General features: G+C 37.0%; 1 long non-coding RNA gene across 1 annotated transcript; it reads right to left on the bottom strand.

Moving 5' to 3' along the window:
• Positions 1-2,151: 2,151 nt before the first annotated feature.
• On the bottom strand, positions 2,152-19,734 carry LOC126951013 (uncharacterized). The gene is made up of 4 exons (XR_007724335.1): positions 19,590-19,734; positions 19,083-19,204; positions 5,068-5,223; positions 2,152-3,282 (listed from the first exon to the last, which is right to left on the bottom strand). It is a non-coding gene; the product is annotated as an uncharacterized LOC126951013 (long non-coding RNA).
• Positions 19,735-19,769: the final 35 nt, after the last annotated feature.

Here is a 19,769-nt window from a genome sequence, read left to right as displayed (position 1 = left end):
TCAGTCTAGATCCTGCTGCTCACTGCACAGAAAACCAATGACTGAGAGGATGAACATTGCCAAAAAAGGAGCCTTTAATCGGGTGCTGCAGCTGAGGAGATGAGAGATCAGTCTCAAACCCATCTTCCTGACTGAATACAATTAGGGGTTTATATAGTAAGGAAGAAATGTGACTGTGTGGGGAACTCGGGGAGGATAAGGAACAATCATGATGAATGAGGGGCCTGGCATCTCATCATCTGAATGCAATAATCTGGCTAGTTTCAGGTTTTTAAATACTTTTTTAGAGGCCTGGGGAATCCTTTCCTGGGGAAGGAACTCAGATAAAACAAATGTAAGTTTCAAGCTTAAAGCCCAGAAGGGTCAATTTCTATGTTCATCCAACAGAACTGCGTATGAAAAAAATTGGGTGGGTTTAATGGTGTTCTGGTATCCACACTTCTATCATTGAGACACTATTCACCTTCTCTTACATGTCACCTATATTAATGTACTCCAAAGCACTTATGTTTCTGAAATTATATAATTAACTTTTTGCACAGATATTCATAATGTGTCTCACTTAATACATTGTAAGTTCCATGAAAGCAAATGAATTATTTTTTTATTGTTGTATAAGGAACTATTACAGTGGCTTAAAAAAATGAAAATTTATTATCTCACAGTTTGCTTAAGTGAGGATTCTGAACAAGATTCTCTGCTTATAGTCTCAACCAAGCTAAAATAAAAGTGACAGGCGAGCTCTGATCTCATCAGAGAGTCTCAGCATTCAGTTCTAAGCTCAGTATGTTTTAGCAGAATTCACTTCCTTATGTTAGTGAATGAACCAAGCATAGGTCGGCTTCCTTGGTGCAGCAAAACAAAATGCTGACATCCAAATTGCACCACCACAGTCAGGCATTTATTGCAGGGCACCAAGCAAGGAGAATCAGGCAGCTCATGTTTAAGACCCAGACTCCTGGCGGCTTACAAGCAAGGGTCTTCAAAGCCAGGGGAAATTTTCAGGAGTGCAGAAGTTATAGTCTAAATCAATACATGGAGTTTATACATTGGTTTGGCCTAACAAAAAAGGTGTGATCTATTGAAGGAGAAGCTTACAGGTCTTAGGCAAATTCGAAGATTTTCTGATTTGCAATTGGTTAAGGAAGAGAAGCTCTGTTTAAAACTTTGGGGTCAGCAGAGAAAGGGTTAGCTCTGGCTTGTGGATGTGATTTCTTCCAGGTTCACAAATCTCAATTCTTGTGTTCTGCACACCTACAGGATCAATAACATGTGGAAGCTGCTAAGGCTTGGGGTTGCACCCTCTGTGCAACAGCCTGAGGTGTACCTTGGCCCCTTTTAGTCATGGCTGGAGCTAAAGCCGTAGGGATGCAGGGCACCATATCTTGAGGCTGCATAGAGAAGGGGGGCCCTGGGCCTTGCCCCAAAAACCATTTTTCTCTCTAGGTCTCTGGGCTTGTGATGGAGGGGCTGCCGTAAAGTTTTCTTACACACCCTGAAAACATTTTCCCCATTGTCTTGGTGATTAACATTTGGCTCCTAGTTACTTATGCGGATTTCTGCAGCAGGCTTGAATTTCTCTCCAGAAAAGTGGGTTTTTCTTTTCTATCACATTGTCAGGCTGCGAATTTTTCAAACTCTTATGCTCTGCTTTCTCTTGAATACTTTGCTGCTTAGAAACTTATTCCACCGGAAAGCCTAAATAATCTCTCTCAAGTTCAAAGTTCCACAGATCTCCGGGGAAGGGGCAAAATGCCACCAGTCCCTTTGCATAGCAAGAGTGACTTTTACTCCAGTTCCCAACAAGTTCCCCATCTCCATCTGAGACCACCTCAGCCTGGACTTCATCGTCCATATCACTATCACGTTTTGGTCAAAGTCATTCAACAAGTCTTTAGGAAATTCCAAAGTTTCCCGCATCTTCCTGTCTTCTGAGCCCTCCAAGTCTCTGAGAATTTCCGTACATCCCCACATTTTCCTGTATTTTTCTGGGACCTCCAAACTTTTCCAGCCTCTGCCTATTACCCAGTTCCAAATTTACTTCCACATTTTTGGGTATCTTTATAGTAGCACCCCATTCTTGGTACCAGTTTACTGTATTAGGCCATTCTGTTGGTGTTAATAAAGACATATTTGAGACTGGGCAATTTATAAAGGAAAGAGGTTTAATTGACTCACACTTCCACATGGTTAGGGAAGCCTCAGAAAACTTAGACTCATGGTGGATGGGGAAGCAAACATGTCCTTCTTCACAAAGTGGCAGGAGAGAGAAGAATGAGTACCCAGTGAAGCGGGAAGCCCCTTATAAAACCATCAGATCTTGTGAGAACTAACTCGCTATTATGAGAATAGGATGGGGGAAACTGCTACAATGATTTAATTATTTTCACCTGGTCCTTCCCATGACACATGGGGATAATACAAACTACAATTAAAGATGAGATTTGGGTGGGGACACAGCCAAACCATATCACCATACTATGAAAATTATCCTTTTCTAGTTATTGTTGCACTTCAAAGACCTGATAAAGTCTATGGGTTGGAGGATGTGTCATTTTGTTTTCCTTTATAAGGTAAATCAAACAGCTACTGAGACACTATTTACCTGAAAAGGAACAGCCTTTGCATGCAGCAAGTCTCAACTTCAAAGTTAACAAATAAATATAGATAAATTTAAAAAGCCGTCAGAGATGGTTATTTAAGTATTAACTAAACATGTTTAATAGTTATCATGGGGGAGAATTAACATTATGTATTATATGTGTAATACATAAACACACACACATTATATGTAATTTCCTTTTATCATTATTTTCTGGTCAAGTAATCTACTACCCCATTTTTAAGACACCACAAGTTAATGATTGATAATTTGGGAGAGACAATACAGCTGAGTGTTTTTCGGCTTTAAACCTAAGGTATTGCTCTGAACATGTGGCCACTGACCCTGGGGCTTAACTATAACTCAAATTTTGCTGAGCTTCAAACACTAGTTCCAGTGACAAATGGAGCAAATTCTACAAACTGCTTCACACAAATAATGCTTTTGGATGCTTGTTGTACTCACTTGCAGAGCTGAGAGAACCATTTTTCTTCTAATCCTTATGGACAAAAAATGCATTAGTCTTTCCACTTCTAATCCAATCCATGACATTTTCCTCTCACGAGTAAATGGTTTTGTGGAGTCTCTGTTGGTCAATATAACCCCTGGCTTATGAAAACTTCTGTGCTATTCAGAGCTTCTATATTCTTCTGTAACCTTCAATACAGCACTTTGTCTGTCTGTAAATAAGAGTTAGATAGTTCAGGATAAAGGTATCTTAATCTTATCACTACTCAACTGTATACAGCTATTTAAACATAATGTAATATGTGCATAGCTCTATAAAAAATGTCAAGGATGTTAATAACAGATATAATATGTAAATAAATATCATTTTTAAAGAAGAAATTTAGTATATGCTTTAAAGATGGACTACTTGGCAATTTGACTCCTGCCTGTGTCCATATGCTTAACAATTATAAGATGTATACTCATTGAAAACCTTCACTCAGTACTGTATATATCAAACCCTATGTACTTTCAAAATTTATACAAATTAACACCCTACAAAATAGTTATTACTATTAATGTCATTTTACAGATGAAAAAGCTGAGGTACTGAGTGACTTTAAACATAACCTATAACCTCATAAAATTTCAATTTCTACATTTGCATAGAATATGTGTTTAACAAAACTTTTCAATATATCTATGTTTTACATGACATTTTAAAATTTGTGGAGAGCAAGTTCTAATAAATTACAGTGTGCATAATATTGCCTTGATCATGGTTTGTGCTCAAAGTAAGTGGCTGATTATTTAAGGATTTCAAGTAGAAAATGTATAGCTATTTTTAAGGACTGTGAAAGATTAGAAAGTTTTTACGCTACCAGAAATCTAAGTAGGTATCTTTTCAAAATTGTATGAATTACAGTAGAAGATACAAGACTCCTGAATCGGATACAAAGAAGAGTTTATTATTATCAACAATCACCATAGCTAGAGTATTGGCATTTCTGCACCAGTTCCTGAGACCCAGTTTTCAAAGGGTAATGTGAAGAGGGATAGTTAACAACCTGTGTAAGCGGTAGGCTTCCTTACTGCAAAAAAATCCCGAGTATATATATGCCCATTATTTTTAACTGTGCAGTTAGAATGTTTATTTTTTGCCCTTCAGAAGTGGATACTCTCTGTATCTTCCAAGGCTGTTATACAAACATTTTTAAAAACGTAATTTGGAAAAAGGTACAAATGTGTCCTCATTTGTAAGATAATGTATAAATGTAAGAAACAACCAAGAATTTTCTCCCTAACATTTTTAAAAAAAATTATTGGCCCTACACTGCACTGATTCGGGTAGTGTATATTTTTTAGATAGTCAAATATTTTTATTAGTTTTCAAAGTAGATGTCTCCTAGTTACTATCTGCCTGTGAACCTGTCTCTAGAGCAGTAGAAGAATGAATGGTACATCTGTTCAAACAAGAGAAATGACATAAGAAACTACATTGGTTGGATATCTTGTGTGTCATTCTCCAGGTCCCATGCTTGTTTTAAGCATAACCATATCAGCTTAATATAAAACCATGGACTTCCTAAAATTAGAGAACTTAAAACAATGGAGACGAAGCTACACGAAAGAGACCCTGGATTATTAACTATGTGTAGCTTTAATGAAGGTTGGGTAGATAACAACTATTGCTAAAGGCTAAGTCAACAAGATTGATACACAGGTTGTTTACAGAAGCTATGTATACTGTATATCAATCCATTGTCTTGAAAACATTATACTCAAATGCATTTAGTTGAACAAATATAAGTATGTCACCATTAAGGAAACCAACAACAGATGGCACGACACCCAGAGACTAGTACCGGTGTTAAGCCATTACTCCCCTTAGGTCTAGAGTATCAAAATAAACGAGGTAGATAACATTGCAGCCCTATATTTTTCATCTTTCATGGTTTTACCGCCTTTTTCTATGTTACTAGGCAGTTCATCTTACTAGAAAAAATGGGGTCTACCTTCCAGGTCTTTGATTTTTGGTTTGACTATGTGATTTGCTTTGACCAGTTGTTAGCCCATGTGATGCAAGCAGAAATCTGAAAACACATTTGAGTGTTTGAACTTTCAGATTTGCTCTCCTGCCATCACTGTGAGGGTACTCCTGAGCCAGCCAGCTGGAGGGAAAAACAGGAGGAGCAGGGCTGAGCCGTGCCAGTCATATATGTGTGGCCATCTTGTATCATCTTTAATGCTATTTCATCTAAGCCTGAAAGTGGAGAAGTCTTGAGCAAAGGGAATTGTGCAAAGAGAGATAAGAAACATGGAAACTGAGGGAATCTAAAAAGGTAAACAGGAATTTTATCCCAATAGAGATTCTTAGTTAAAGACAATTTGTATATTTTTGTCCAATATTTTCTCCCATACCATCGTTCGTGAAAAGTTCTGTATCATGTCTTAGGAATACTCAACTGTTTTTGCTTCAATCTTTCAAAAATGGCATGCCTTTAATTAGTCAATTCAAATTCTTCATTTAAGGAAAGTAGAAAACAGAGAAAGTGATTTACAACTTAGTCACAATCACGATCACCAGATGACCGAATCAATCAGCTCATTCTGTCATCTCCTCCTGGGTGGTAGCACTTTTACTGTGAGGTCACTATCTTTGAATCAACAGTATCTATTTCTGAATTTCAGAGAATAAGATAATTAAATGTACCTTCAATTCAAATAAAAGGCAAACTGCTTTTCAATCATTGTTTAGTAAACTAAGTTTCTTGAAATGAACTATGGTTTATTTTTATTGAAATATGTACAAAGGTTAAATATGTGATGTTTATATGTTAATCATCTATTATTTTGTAGCTTTTCTATTATAAGAAATAAGGTCTTGCTCTTAGTTGTCTATGCATTTGAAGTCTGTGCAACTTGCTTCCTTAATATTGGACAGGCCGGGCGCTGTGGCTCACGTCTGTAATCCCAGCACTTTGGGAGGCCGAGGCGGGTGGATCTCAAGGTCAGGAGTTCAAGACTAGCCTGGCCAAGATAGTGAAACCCCATCTCTACTAAAAATACAAAAAAATTAGCTGGACATGGTAGTGAGTATCTGTAATCCCAGGTAGCTGGGAGGCTGAGGCAGGAGAATAGCTTGCACTGAGAGGCGGAGGTTGCAGTGAGCAGAGATCGCACCACTGCACTCCAGCCTCGGCAACAGTGCCAGACTCTGTCTCAAAAAACAAACGAACAAACAAAAATACTGGATAAAAGATAATGTACAATAGCAGTCCCTTGACCTTATTTTTTAAATAAAAAAATGGAAGATTGTAGCTTAGCTAGAGAAGCAGTGTAAATGCAAGGTAGCAAGTGTGTCAGCTCAGCCTTCACATTCTCTGGTTATAGAATACCGATTGCCAAATTTTACTTTAATCTGGGAATGCACCTTGAACAACTGTCAATTACTATCTGGGAATGTGCCTTGCAGATAAACCCCGTTATTCAAGGGACGCTAGTCTACTGGCCTACATTGGTAATTTGATTGATTTTGCTCCTGTGTTTCTCCAGACCCACACAGATGTTCTGTTTCTTCACTATTTAAAAGTCTTTTTTGTTCGACTCCACATTTCTGTGATTGTAGTGGGAAATCTAACTGTCTTCTGGTTCAACCCCTCAGACTCTAATCATAGTTTTAATAACCGAAATATATGTAACCAAATTACATATATAGGTAACCAATGGTTACCGATATGTAACCATTATTGGTGCTACTGTGAAAATCACATGTCAAAATAATTTACTATCACTTCAAATTACTCCATAGGCAGAGTAATCTGAAAAGTAAGTCTATTTTGTTATAATGAGTCGGTCGCAAATACTGAGTTAGCTTAGTACTAAAAAATGGAATAGTCTGGATTACATTCCTTCCATAGTGTAGTGTATGCATCTGTATGTATATTGTCTGTTTTCTTCATACCTTTTTTGGTCACAAGCACAAGGGACAAGAGGAATTTGATGATTTCATGACCTGATCTAAGCCATTATGATTATATTGAGCTATGCCTTGCAAAAATTAATGTTGAAAAATGAGATCATTTATGAGATGAAACTACGATGCAGCTTTGAAAATATAAAGCAATTTTATAAGTTCAGTATAGTTTTTAAAAAGTAATTTTACACTCAAGGGATCTGAATCTTTCTAATTGTAAAGCGGGTAAAGGAGGAAAAATAAAACATGTTCACATTCTTTTGAAAAAACCTCCGCCATAGACCATTGTATGTAATGATTCCATAGCCAAAGGCAAATTTCTTCAAATTTCTTCCTTTGGCCTCTACAATACACATAACACATACACATTGCCAGATTTTGAAAAAATTAGAACGGATTAAAGGAATTAAATAAGTAAGTTATTTAAATACTAAGTGTATATATATATATGTGTGTGTGTATATATATAGCAACAAAGGCTATCATATCATAAACTGAATATCATAAAATGAATATTAAAAGTTAACACAATTCCTTTTTATTTTAAAGCCATAAGACATATACCTAGACAACATGTGCATCAAAAGAAATTCAAGATCAAGTTTACAACTCTCGGAAGCGATGAAAAACATGATGGTTTATGATAAAACTATTGGCAAAAGCCAAGTTTTACTCAGTTTATAAACTAAAGTGTCTTCATAATCAAACAGAAAAATTAAAGTAGTTTTATATTCAAATTAAGATGTTAGATTTAAAAAGTCCCAATTAGCTAAAAGTAATTTAGAAAATTTAAGTGAAGATTTAAAATAAAATTAATAGATTAGAGAAATGAAGGTTAAAATATATATGGATGCCATATTTGCCATATTTTGAGCACCCAGTAATTGTTTCTGGTTCCTAATGAAACAGGAGTGTTCCCTGACGACCTTGCGGGACTTGTGACAAAGGTGTGGCTCCTTTGCTTGGCTGTCATTTACTCAAACCCCTTACAGAAGAGGGAGCTTGCAGATGGGCAGTTCCCTAGCCTCTGGGCTCTGGCCCCACTATAGCATCTAGGGGTGTGTTACAGTTAATGCCCTTTTAGCAGTTGCTGTCCGAGGATGGCTAGGTATTAAACCAGCTCAGTGGAGAGTCAGGGTGACAGCCTTAACACCCTGCCCTCTTGGTACCAGAGTCCTTGCCTGGCATCCAGGAAGAATCAGATCACTTGGACTTGAAAGATGGTGAATGTGGGGATTTTATTGAGTGGTGGAGGTGGCTCTCAGTGGGATGGATGGAGAGCTGGAGAGAGGATGGAGAGCTGGAGAGAGGATGGAGAGCTGGAGAGAGGATGGAGTGGGAATGTGATCTTCCCTGGAATTCAGTCATCCCACAGCTGATCTCCTCTCCAACTGTCCCCAGCCGAATTCCTCCTGACGTTCAGATGCTCCTCCTCTTCTCTCCTGTGATGTGCTGCTCTGCGTTCTGCCGCTGCTCCTCTACTCCTCTGTTTGCGGAGCTTGGGGTTTATATAGGCAGAGGATAAGGACGTGGCAGGCTGGAATGGTCTTGGAAAAGGCAATATTTGAGCATGAAAACAGTAATGTCTGTTCCCATTTAGCGCCACAGGTTTCCAAGCTTGATGATGGGGTTTTTCCTGAGTACCACCCTTTTCTACCCAGTATTTTTCTGCTTCCTGTCTGTACCACTACCATTTCCTTTTTGTTTTCTCCTTTGTGTGAGTGTCCATATTTATTCTTTCCTTTTGTCCTAAATTTTTTCCTTTGTCTAATCATGCAAACTCCTGGAAAATTACTTAAACTTGTAATTCAAGGATGTGTCAAAATGAAAAAAAATTAACAATGTAGTTTGAGAATAAAAGTGTCAGTGATGAGAATGAAAGTTCTGTAAGCACGGAAATTATTTAAAATGAATGAGGAAATTCAAGTATAGTATGTAATTAAGATTATTGCCACCTCACTGAAAGCGTTTGTAATATGTAATTATCAAAAAATTAAGAATAGTTACTGAGAAAAAATATAGAGCATTGCAGAGAAAAAAAATACAAGATGCACATACCCTAAACTTACACAATAGAAAAATTAAAAGAAGAAATCTACAAAATCTAAAAAGGAAAAAAAAGTTTGTGCTTTTATTTATGGAAACAAAAGTAAATAAAAACACTTTCATGTTGTATTAGTCTTCTAGTGTTTCATAACAGCTTGTCACAAAGCTAATGACTTAAAACAACGCATAGTTTTTTAAACTTTCATTTCCATTTCATGATCAAAAACAAGAAGTGCTCTCTGCAGCCCTCTAAATAGACTATTACATCATGGTGAGCTTACTTCCGCAAAGGTAAAAAGGAAGGGTGTCTCTGGTACAAGAGGCAGCTCTGTGTGTAGATACTGTAACCTAAGCACAGGAGTGACACCAATCTCCACAATATTCTATTGTTAGAAACAAGTCACAGATTCCTTCTACATTCGAGGGCAAGGATTTATACAGGACTCGAATACGGGGACCACTCTAAGGTCTATCAAATATACCTATTAAATAAATACCCTTGGTTTGGGTTAAACAATCCAATACTATAAAATTTTCTAAAGCTTGACAAAGAAGTAATATTTAAATAAAAGAAGAAAAACATGTTCTGATCGTATGTTGGTAAAACAGCATTAAACACAAAAAGCATAAAAAGGGGGAAAAATCATGAAGCTGGCTACACACTGTGAGACTGAACTGGTTGTTAGAAAAATAGAAGTTTTTCAGAAATAAAATAGGGTTCATTTGAACTCATGAATTTGAATCTCCATTTATATGTCACTTCCTGAATATTGTATCTTGTATCGCTTGATCCCCTAGCTTTTCTATGCTTTTTAGTTCTTCTTTTTGATATCTCCATTATACATATAATTAGTTGATTAATATTTGTATTCTAGCCTTAACTGCAGTTCCATGACAGGAGGTTCAAACAGTCACTATTATACAGAAATATATCTAGTATGTAACAAAAGCTTAATAAGTCTTTAGCAAATTAAATTAAAATAGGCTGGGAGCGGTGGCTCATGCCTATAATCCTAGCAGTTTGGGAGGCCAAGGAGGGCGGATCACAAGGTCAGGAGTTCAAGACAAGCCTGGCCAATATGGTGAAACCCTGTCTCTACTAAAAATACAAAAATTAGCTAGACGTGGTGGCTGGTGCCTGTAGTCCCAGCTACTTGGGAGACTGAGGGAGGAGAATCGCTTGAACCCGGGAGGCGGAGGTTGTAGCGGGCCAAGATTGTGCCACTGCGCTCCAGCCTGGGTGACAGAGGGAGACTCCATCTTGGGAAAAAAAAAAATTAAAACAGATTACAGAATGAAATACAGTGAGAGGAAATAATTAGAATATTAAAAAGTAAGCTATTGAGACACTTTCTCTTAATAAACAGTACTAATGAAAATAAATACAGTTGCTATACATAGAATTTCAGACTTTTTAGTTTAATAAATATAAGAAAACAAAATAATTTGAAGTAATATACTTCAGGAGAGTTTGAGTAAAGCTATTATATTAAAGTTAGGCTGGAAATTTCAGATGTTCAAACATGTATTTTTTCTTTAATCAAGGCTTTCTATCTGTATCTACTCTAGTTATTCAATATATATTTGCACATTCTCAAGATATCTTCAATTAAGCTTATAAAAATATGAATTTACATTTGCAGCATGACTTACTTTTCACGATTGATCTTTTAAAATTTGTACAAATTTAATATCTTATAACCATTGCAATTTTTCTAACACTGCCAAAATATAATTGATATCATTAAACAGTCATTTAAATTACTCAAATATGTCAGCAGTCAAAAATACATTTAGTAACAACTACATGTATGGTGAATAAAAATTCCAGTTTAGATGTGATGTTGTACGTCAGTATGTAAACCCTTGCTTTAAACAGACCATTTTGTTGTTTAAAAAAATTATCTGTAATTTTCTCTATGGAACCTATAATATTAGAGAGAATTTCTCATAAAAGAAAAAAGGGGAGGAAGTAAAAAGGAAGAAGTGAAAGAAGGAAGAAATTAAGGAAACAAAAGGGGAAAAAGAGATAATGAAAGAAAGAAAAAACACAAGTATCCTATACAGGTATACAGCTCCTTGTACTCTAGAGAGATGACTGAATTATAGAGACAATAACATAATAATAATTTTTGCTGATTATTTGAAAAGCAAATGCTACCTTTCTGTATATTGGCTTATGTTGGATATCTTATTCTCCTAATCAAAAGTCAGTATAACAGAAGAGTAGAAAGGAGTACTGAAATGTGACTGAGATAAAAATTATTTAAATATAAGTAAATAATAATTAGGGTGTAGTGAATGAAGAATGAGGTGAATGAAGAAAGGAGCATTAAAAAGAATAACATATTATGGATGTAACTCGATGAAATATAACTCGATGGAATTCTCAAATAGCATTAATATAGCAAAAAAGTCAAAATACAATAGAATACATGATAATAGCTTCAAATTAAGACTAAGTTGATTGAAGACAGTGAAAGAAATGTGGAGAGCAGTAAGAGAAATTAAAGAATAAGAGAAATAAAGGATGAAGGAAATGAAAGCACAGATCATGAAGGAAGAAATGAAAAGGGAAGTAAAATACAGCAATGAAAATACAAATATTAATGAAGAAAATATGGGTATGTCATGATGGAGAAAATATTAGAAAAAACAATCTAAAAAATATTGATGCCTCTGTAAGGAAGCATGAAATGGGGAGTTAGAATAGTGTAAAGGTCTTTTTATCTCCTTCTTGTTACCTAGACTGAGTGTTGCAGAATCCTAACCAAAGGCAATTGGCTCCCAGGACAGTGAGCCATCTTGGAAAGGCTGAGTCTGACCAGCAATGACCATATATCAGTTCCATATGACAGGATGTCTCCTTCCAGTGGATGTTGATCACCTTGTCACCTGCTGCCTAAATGACCTTGTCTGTTGTTCATTATGTTGATGTATCCAGAGGGGCAACAAATCACTCTCCTAGATGCACAATCATTCTCCTGGTAACTTTATTAGGCTTACCAAAAAAAAAGTACACAATCACATCTGAGAATGGTCAGTTTTCCAAGCTGAATTACATCGTGAAGTAAACTTCAGGATCAAAAAAGTGATCGAAATTACTTTTTTTTTTTGAGACAGAGTCTTGCTCTGTCGCCCAGGCTGGAGTACAGTGGTGGGATCTCCGCTCACTGCAAGCTCCGCCTCCCGGGTTCACACCATTCTCCTGCCTCAGCCTCCCAACTCAGCTGATATTACCACAGGTCTTGATATAACTCAGCCTTTGGAGGCATCTCTCAGGGTGGTAATAGACATGGCTAGCCTTGGAGATATTTCTCATTTTAAAATCGCTTGCCTCTATATATTTAAATGTCTCTGAAAATTGTACTGTTAGGTCTTTCGTACATCACATATAAGATATGAAAATAACAAAAAGAACAGATATTCACATGCAACACAGCTTAATTAATTGCTTATTATCAATAACTGTGAAAAACTATGTGTGCTTGTATTGATTACTTTATTTCTCTATTTCTCTTCAGGTTAACCGTTCTTGAAAATTTATTTATTATGTTTTAGGGTTTTGTTCCTTCCTTTTTTTTTGAGACAGGATCTTGCTCTGTCACCTAGCTGTAGGGCACCTACTGGAGTGTAGTGGCACAATCATGACTTATAGTAGCCTCCAATTCCTGGGCTCAAGTGATCTTCCTCCCCCGGTCTGCTAAATAGCTGAGCCTACAGGTGCATTCCCCCATGCTTGTCATTTTTTTTTTTTTCGATTTTTTTTTTGTAGAGATGGAGGGGTCTCACTATGTTGCCTAGGCTGGTCTTGAACTCCTGGGCTCAAGCAATCCTCTGTCTTGGTCTCCCAAAGTGCTGCGTTTTTCTTATAGCTTTAACACATAGAGATGTTTCATTAAAAGCATATAATATTTGGGTGTGCTTTCTATGGATAGCATTATAGTGTTTGGATACCTCTCCAACTTGGATTTTCTCGTCCTCAAAAATATTGTGAAATTAAGGAAGCTTACATTTGTAGCTATAGTGGATTCACTTTTCTTGCTGCATTGTACTCCATTTTTTGACAAGTTTGTATTTATATAATTTATTGACTGCCATCACCAAATATCGATAGCTATCTTATTTATTTTATTTTATTTTATTTTATTTTAGGCTAAGAGGGTACATGTACAGGTTTGTTATATGGATAAATTGCATATTGCTGAGGCTTGGTGTATGAATGATCCCATTACCATTGTCGTGAGCATAGTGCCTGACTGGCAGCCTTCCAACCCATGCCACCCTCCCAACCTTCCCCGTCAAGCATTCCCCGGTTGTTCCCATCTTTGTGTCTATGTGTATTCAAAGTTAAGTTCCCACTTATAAGTGAGAACATGTGGTATTTGGTTTTCTATTTCTGCATTATTTCACTTACCGTAATGGCCTCCAGCTACATTCATGTTGCTGCAAAGGATACGATTTTATTCTTTTACATGGCTGCATAGTGTTCCATGGTGTACATGTACACCATCTTATTAATATACTATAATTTTCAACCTTTTGATAAAGATTAGGTTTTCATTTTTTATGGCTGTTAACACCACAATAAACATTTTTTAATTGTTTATGTTTTAATCTAGCAGGGCCATCAATATACCTTTACTGTTCTATCTCAGAGGTATATTGATTCTCCATCCCTATATCATAACTCAGTTTGCAGAGGTATTGATCTCCTTTTTCCTCTACCAGATATCATACTGTTCCATTACATTGTTGATGTTATTCTGATTGGAACTAATGAGTAAGATGTAGTGTTAACTCCTCTAGGTATATTAGTAGGACATGTATGTATTAGAGGGTAGAAAGTAAATCTGATAAAACCTCAGGGGCCTCCTACCTCAGTAATATATTTCCAGGGGTCCAGTGGTATAAGGCATGGTGACATATTTCTTCTAAAGTGAAGGATACATTGTTGCATTTGGCCCTCCCCACAATGAAAGAAAGAGATAACAATGCCTGGTGGGCCTCTTTGGTTTTAATAAGCAAAATATTCCCCATTTGGGCTGTTCCAAGAGAACCAAAGAGTTGCCAGTTTTGATTAGCGAAAAGAGAAGGTTCTAGGAGTCTAGGTTACTCTGCCACTCGGGACACGTGATTCAGCAGGTCCAGGGCTGCTTGAAGGATAAGTGGCAGATAGGGATGTGGTTTGGCTGATAACTAGAGATGAATTATAGTCAGCCCTTAAAATTTTAAAGCAGCCTACCGTCCTCTGCAGATAACTACTCTCCTTTTTTGAAACAGCTTTTGCCCCTATACTATGACTTAATAGAGACTGAACACTTAAACCATGGGCCACCAAGTTACCATCATGAACTGGGTGTTATATGGCCTACCAACCCATAGAGCTAATGTACTCAGCATCCCAGTATCAGATGGAGCATAGAAGGAGTATATATTTCATCAGCCCAGAGGAAGCTCTGAAAGCACAAGTTAAATGAAGAAACGGCCCAAATGCCTATGGCTCTCATTCCTGCTACACTACATTCTCTCTCAGCCCACACTTAAGAAGAGAAGATTCAGGCCTGCCTTACTTATAGTTCAGCCTCATATTCAGGAACCACTCAAAATTGGACAGCTGTAGCACTACAGGCCCTTTATGGGACATTCCTGAAGGACAGTGGTGAAGGAGGACTCCCCCAGTGAGCAGAACTTTAAACAGTGTACTTGATTGTTTAATTTGTTTGAGAGGAGAAATGGCCAGATGTGCAATTATATATTGATTAATGGGATGTGGTCAGAAGTTTGACCGGATAGTCAGGGACTGTGAAGAAACCTGATAGAAAAATTGATGACAAGGAAATCTGAAGAGGTAGGTTTTTCTCTGTATGGGAAAAGCCACAAATATATTTGTGCAAAATATAAATGCTCACCTAAGGGTGATTTTAGCATAGGAGGATTTTTTTTTTTTTTTTTTTTTTTTGAGGCGGAGTCTCGCTCTGTCGCCCAGGCTGGAGTGCTGTGGCCGGATCTCAGCTCACTGCAAGCTCCGCCTCCCGGGTTCCCGCCATTCTCCTGCCTCAGCCTCCCGAGTAGCTGGGACTATAGGCGCCGCCACTACGCCTGGCTAGTTTTTGTATTTTTAGTAGAGACAGGGTTTCACCGTGTTAGCCAGGATGGTCTCGATCACCTGACCTCGTGATCCGCCCGTCTCAGCCTCCCAAAGTGCTGGGATTACAGGCCTGTAGTTTTTTGTATTTTTTAGTAGAGGTGGGGTTTCACCGAGTTAGCATAGGAGGATTTTAATAATTAAATAGGATGACCAGCTCCGTGGATACCAGTCAACCTTTTCCCCTAGCCACCCAGTTATCACCTAATTGTCTCATAAACAAAGTGGTTATGATAGGAGGAATGGAGGTTATGCACAGGCTCAGTATCATGGATTTCTACTCAACAAAGACAACCTATCTGCAGCCACTGCTCTGGACCTAATATACAAACAGGAGAGACCAGCAGTAATTCCAGATATGGCATAATTTTCAAGGGGTGGTCAGCCAGCTACTGACTGACAGGTTGAGTACACTGGACTGATTCTATAATGGGGCAGGGGGAGCAGCATTTTATTATTATTGGAATAGACACTTACTCTGAATACACATTTGTCTTCCTTAAACAATGATTCTGACAAAGTTACTATCAATGTGCTTACAGAATGCCTTAGTTCAAGTCATGGTCCCAACAGCACTACCTGTGATCAAGCAGCTCACTGCACAGCAAATAAACTGTGGTCATATGCTCATGCTCATGGAATATACTAGTCTTATGTTTCTTACTATCTTGAATAAGCCAGCTTGAGAGGATGGTGAAATAGACTTTTAAAGACTTAGCTACAGCGTCAAGACTTAGTTACAGTGTAAATTGCCAGGCAGCAATTTCTTGCAGGTTTGGGGCAAGATTTCAAGTAGGTTGCATATGTTCTGAATTTTAATTTAATTTTTATATATATATATGAATTAAAGATATTTATATATCTCCTCCACAAAGGAACTAACATATGGTGTATATACATGTATGTGTATATGTATGTATACATATGTGTGTGTGTACATGTATTATATATATTATGCATACACACATTTATACATAAACTCTATATATAGATGTAGATGTGTATATATAGATGTGTGTGTATATACCATCTATATATAGAGAGATGAAATATATAGGGGTCTGTGTATATATATATGGGTGTGTCTGAATGTATCTGTGTGTATATATGTACACACACACCCATATATACACACACACCTATATATATATATACACCTGTATATACACACACACACCCATGTGTATATATGTATGCATATATATACACACACATCTATATACAACTATATATCTATATATCCCTATATATATATATATAGGGTGTGTGTGTGTGGATATGTGTATGGATATCAAGATATCTTGATATCTTGCCCCAAACCTGCAAGGTATTGCTGCCTGACAATTGACACTGTAACTAAGTCCTGATGCTGTAGCTAAGTTTTTAAAAGTCTATTTCACCATCCTCTCAAGACGACTCATTCAAGATGGTGAGAAACATAAGACTAGTATATTCCATGAGCATGAGCATATGACCACAGTTTCTTTGCTGTGCAGTGAGCTGCTTGATCACAAGCAGTGCTGTTGGGACCATGACTTGAACTAAGGCATTCTGTAAGTACATTGATAGTAACTTTGTCAGAATCATTGTTTAAGGAAGACAGTTGTGTATCCAGAGTAAGCGTCTGTTCTAGTAATAATAAAATGCTGCCCCCTCCATTATAGAATCAGTCCAATGTCATCAACCAGTCAGCAGGTAGCTGGCTGACCACCCCTTGAAAATTGTACCATATCTGGAGTTAATGCTGGTCTCTCCTGTTTGTATATTGGGTCCAGAGCAGTGTGTGTGTGTGTGTGTGTGTGAAAGAATGTATGTGTCTGTGTGTACACACACACACATCCATCTATCTATCTATCTATCTATCTATCTATCTATCTATCTATCTATCTATCTATCTATCTAGAGAGGTATTTCTCCCATAGTTGGGATTTATGGTCCCAGAATCAAGCAGTGGAAATGGAGGTAGCACCAGTCACTGTTAGTAGTAACCCACGAACAAAAGTATTGCTTCCTGTTTCTACAACTTTATTCTCTGCTAGCCTAGAAGTCTTAGTTCCAAAGGGAGGTATGCTTCAACCAGGAGTCGCAATAATGATTCTATTAAACTAGAAGTTATGATTTCCACTTAGCTGCTTTGCACTTCTCATGCCTGTGAGTTAACAGGCAAAGCAGGAAGTTACAGTTCTGGCTGGGTGATTGATATTAACTACCAGTGGGAAATTGGATGACTACTCCACAGAGAAGATAAGAAAAAGTATATTGGAAATACAAGACATCCCTCAGGGCACCGCTTAATGTTGTCATGCCTTGTGATTAATATCAATGGAAAATTACAAGGACCCTATCCAGGAAAAATTACTACTGGTCCCCACCTTTCAACAATTAAGATTTGAGTCGGTACATCAGGTAAAAGGCCATAACCACCAAAGGTGCTTGCTGAAGGCAAAAGAAATACAATATGGGTAGTGGAAAAGGCAATTGCAAATGCCAACTATGATTGCGTAATCAGTTATAGTAATAAAGACTATCATTGTCAAGGATATTTCTCTCCTTATTTTGTTATGAATATTTTTGTGTGTATATAACAAACATCTTTGTTGTCTTCCCCTCTTATTCCCTTACCTTGTAGTGTAAGATTAATGATGTTATAGCATTGTATCTAAGTATCGCTAGCTTTACATCATAGTACTTAACTTCCAGGGTATTAAGGAAAGGCATAAACATCATTCAAGGACTTTACCTCCTTCTCTGTGGAAGGGGTTAGTGTGTTTTCAGTTATAGGCAGGATAGTTCTCTTGTGTCAGATAGAATTAAGATCTTCTTATTGACATTATTTGAAGAATAAATACAGTTTAAGGAGTTGGATACAGATGCCAAGTTGGTAATGGGTCAACTTGTCATGTTAAATTTTGAGTGTCAAGTTGACTGGACCACACAGTGCCTGAACGTTTGTTCAAACATTATTCTGGGTGTATCTGCAGGGGTGTTTCAGAAAAACATTAACATTTGACTTGGTAGACTAAGCCAAACAGATTGCCCTCCCTAACATGGGTAGGCCTCATCCAATTAGCTGAAAACCTAAATGGAACAAAAATTCTAAATAAGGGTGAGGCATGGTGGCTCATGCCTGTAATCCCAGCACTTTGGGAGGCCGAGGCTGGTGGATCACCTGAGGTCAGGAGTTCGAGACCAGTCTGATCAACATGGTGAAACCCTGTCTCTACTAAAAATAAAAAATAAAAATAAAATAAAAAAGTTAGTGACACCTGCCTGTAATCCCAGCTACTTGGGAGGCTGAGGCAGGAGAATCGTTTGAACCCAGGAGGCAGAGGTTGCAGTGAGCTGAAATCACACCACCGCACTCCAGCCTGGGCAACAAGAGCAAAACTCCATCTCAAAAACAAACAAAGAAACAAAAATGCTGAATAACAGAAAATTCTTTCTCTCTGACTCCATGAGCCCAGACATTGGTGTCTTCCTACCTTTAGACTGAGACTAAAACATAGGCTTTTTTTTTTTTTTTTAGATTTTAGGTCTCCCAGCTTTTGCAGTGGAACTTATACCATCAGTTCTCCTGACTCTCAAGGTCTTCAGACACAGACTGGAACAATATATTGTTTCTCTAGTTTATCAAGTGCAGATTCTGGGACTTCTCAGCCTCCACAGTCATATGAGCCAATGCTTTATCCCAAATATAGGCATGTGTGTGTTTGTATGTATATATATTTATTTATTTATATCCTACTAGGTATATTTCTTTGGAGAACCCTCATATATGCTAATATATTATGGATCCAAAAGACTTCTTTCAAGGCATGTTGTATTCAAATATAAATAAAAATCTTTAAATATACCTTTACCTTTGATATTTGGGAAAGTTCCTTAGATCAGAAGACGTTTTCTTGAAAGTCAAAGTAATTACACATCTTGCAAATGCTAGATCATGGTTAACACGTCAGTCTGGATAAAGAAACTTGCTTGTCTGTTATTACCAAAACTAAATACATAAAAAAAACCCTCAGCATCTTCTGTCAGGTTATAAATGTCACCTTGTGATAATATTTTATACTGTATATAGTTAATATAATATATTAATAACTAGCATTTCTTTTGTTTCTTTTTTCTTTGTCCCATTAATGTGCTGAATGATTAAAAATATTATTATTATGTGTCATCAACTTTATAAGAATTACTTATAAGCCTAGGCCTCAAATGATCATTTTCTGTGTCACAATTTCCATGTAAAAATCCCAAATATAATTGTAGGACTAACTTCATTAAACAATACAATACATATTCATAGTAAATTAACAGTCAAATATCATAAAAACACAGAAACTTTATCATATATTTTACCTCTGACTTACATAATTCACATTGATAACACCACCACATATCATTGGAACAGCTGAACTAGAACACAGAAAATGCTTCTTTTAGTGTAAAAATGCCCTTTGGGTTTTCTCTTGCACCATTTTAATCTGTTCGGTTCATTAAGTTAGTTAGAAGCTTATAAAAAGAGGTTGGGGTAAGTTATTCCAGAAGGA

This window comes from Macaca thibetana, chromosome 3 (genome assembly GCF_024542745.1).
Source record: "Macaca thibetana thibetana isolate TM-01 chromosome 3, ASM2454274v1, whole genome shotgun sequence".
NCBI classification, from domain to species: Eukaryota; Metazoa; Chordata; class Mammalia; order Primates; family Cercopithecidae; genus Macaca; species Macaca thibetana.
This window is presented reverse-complemented; position numbering and strand designations above follow the sequence as displayed.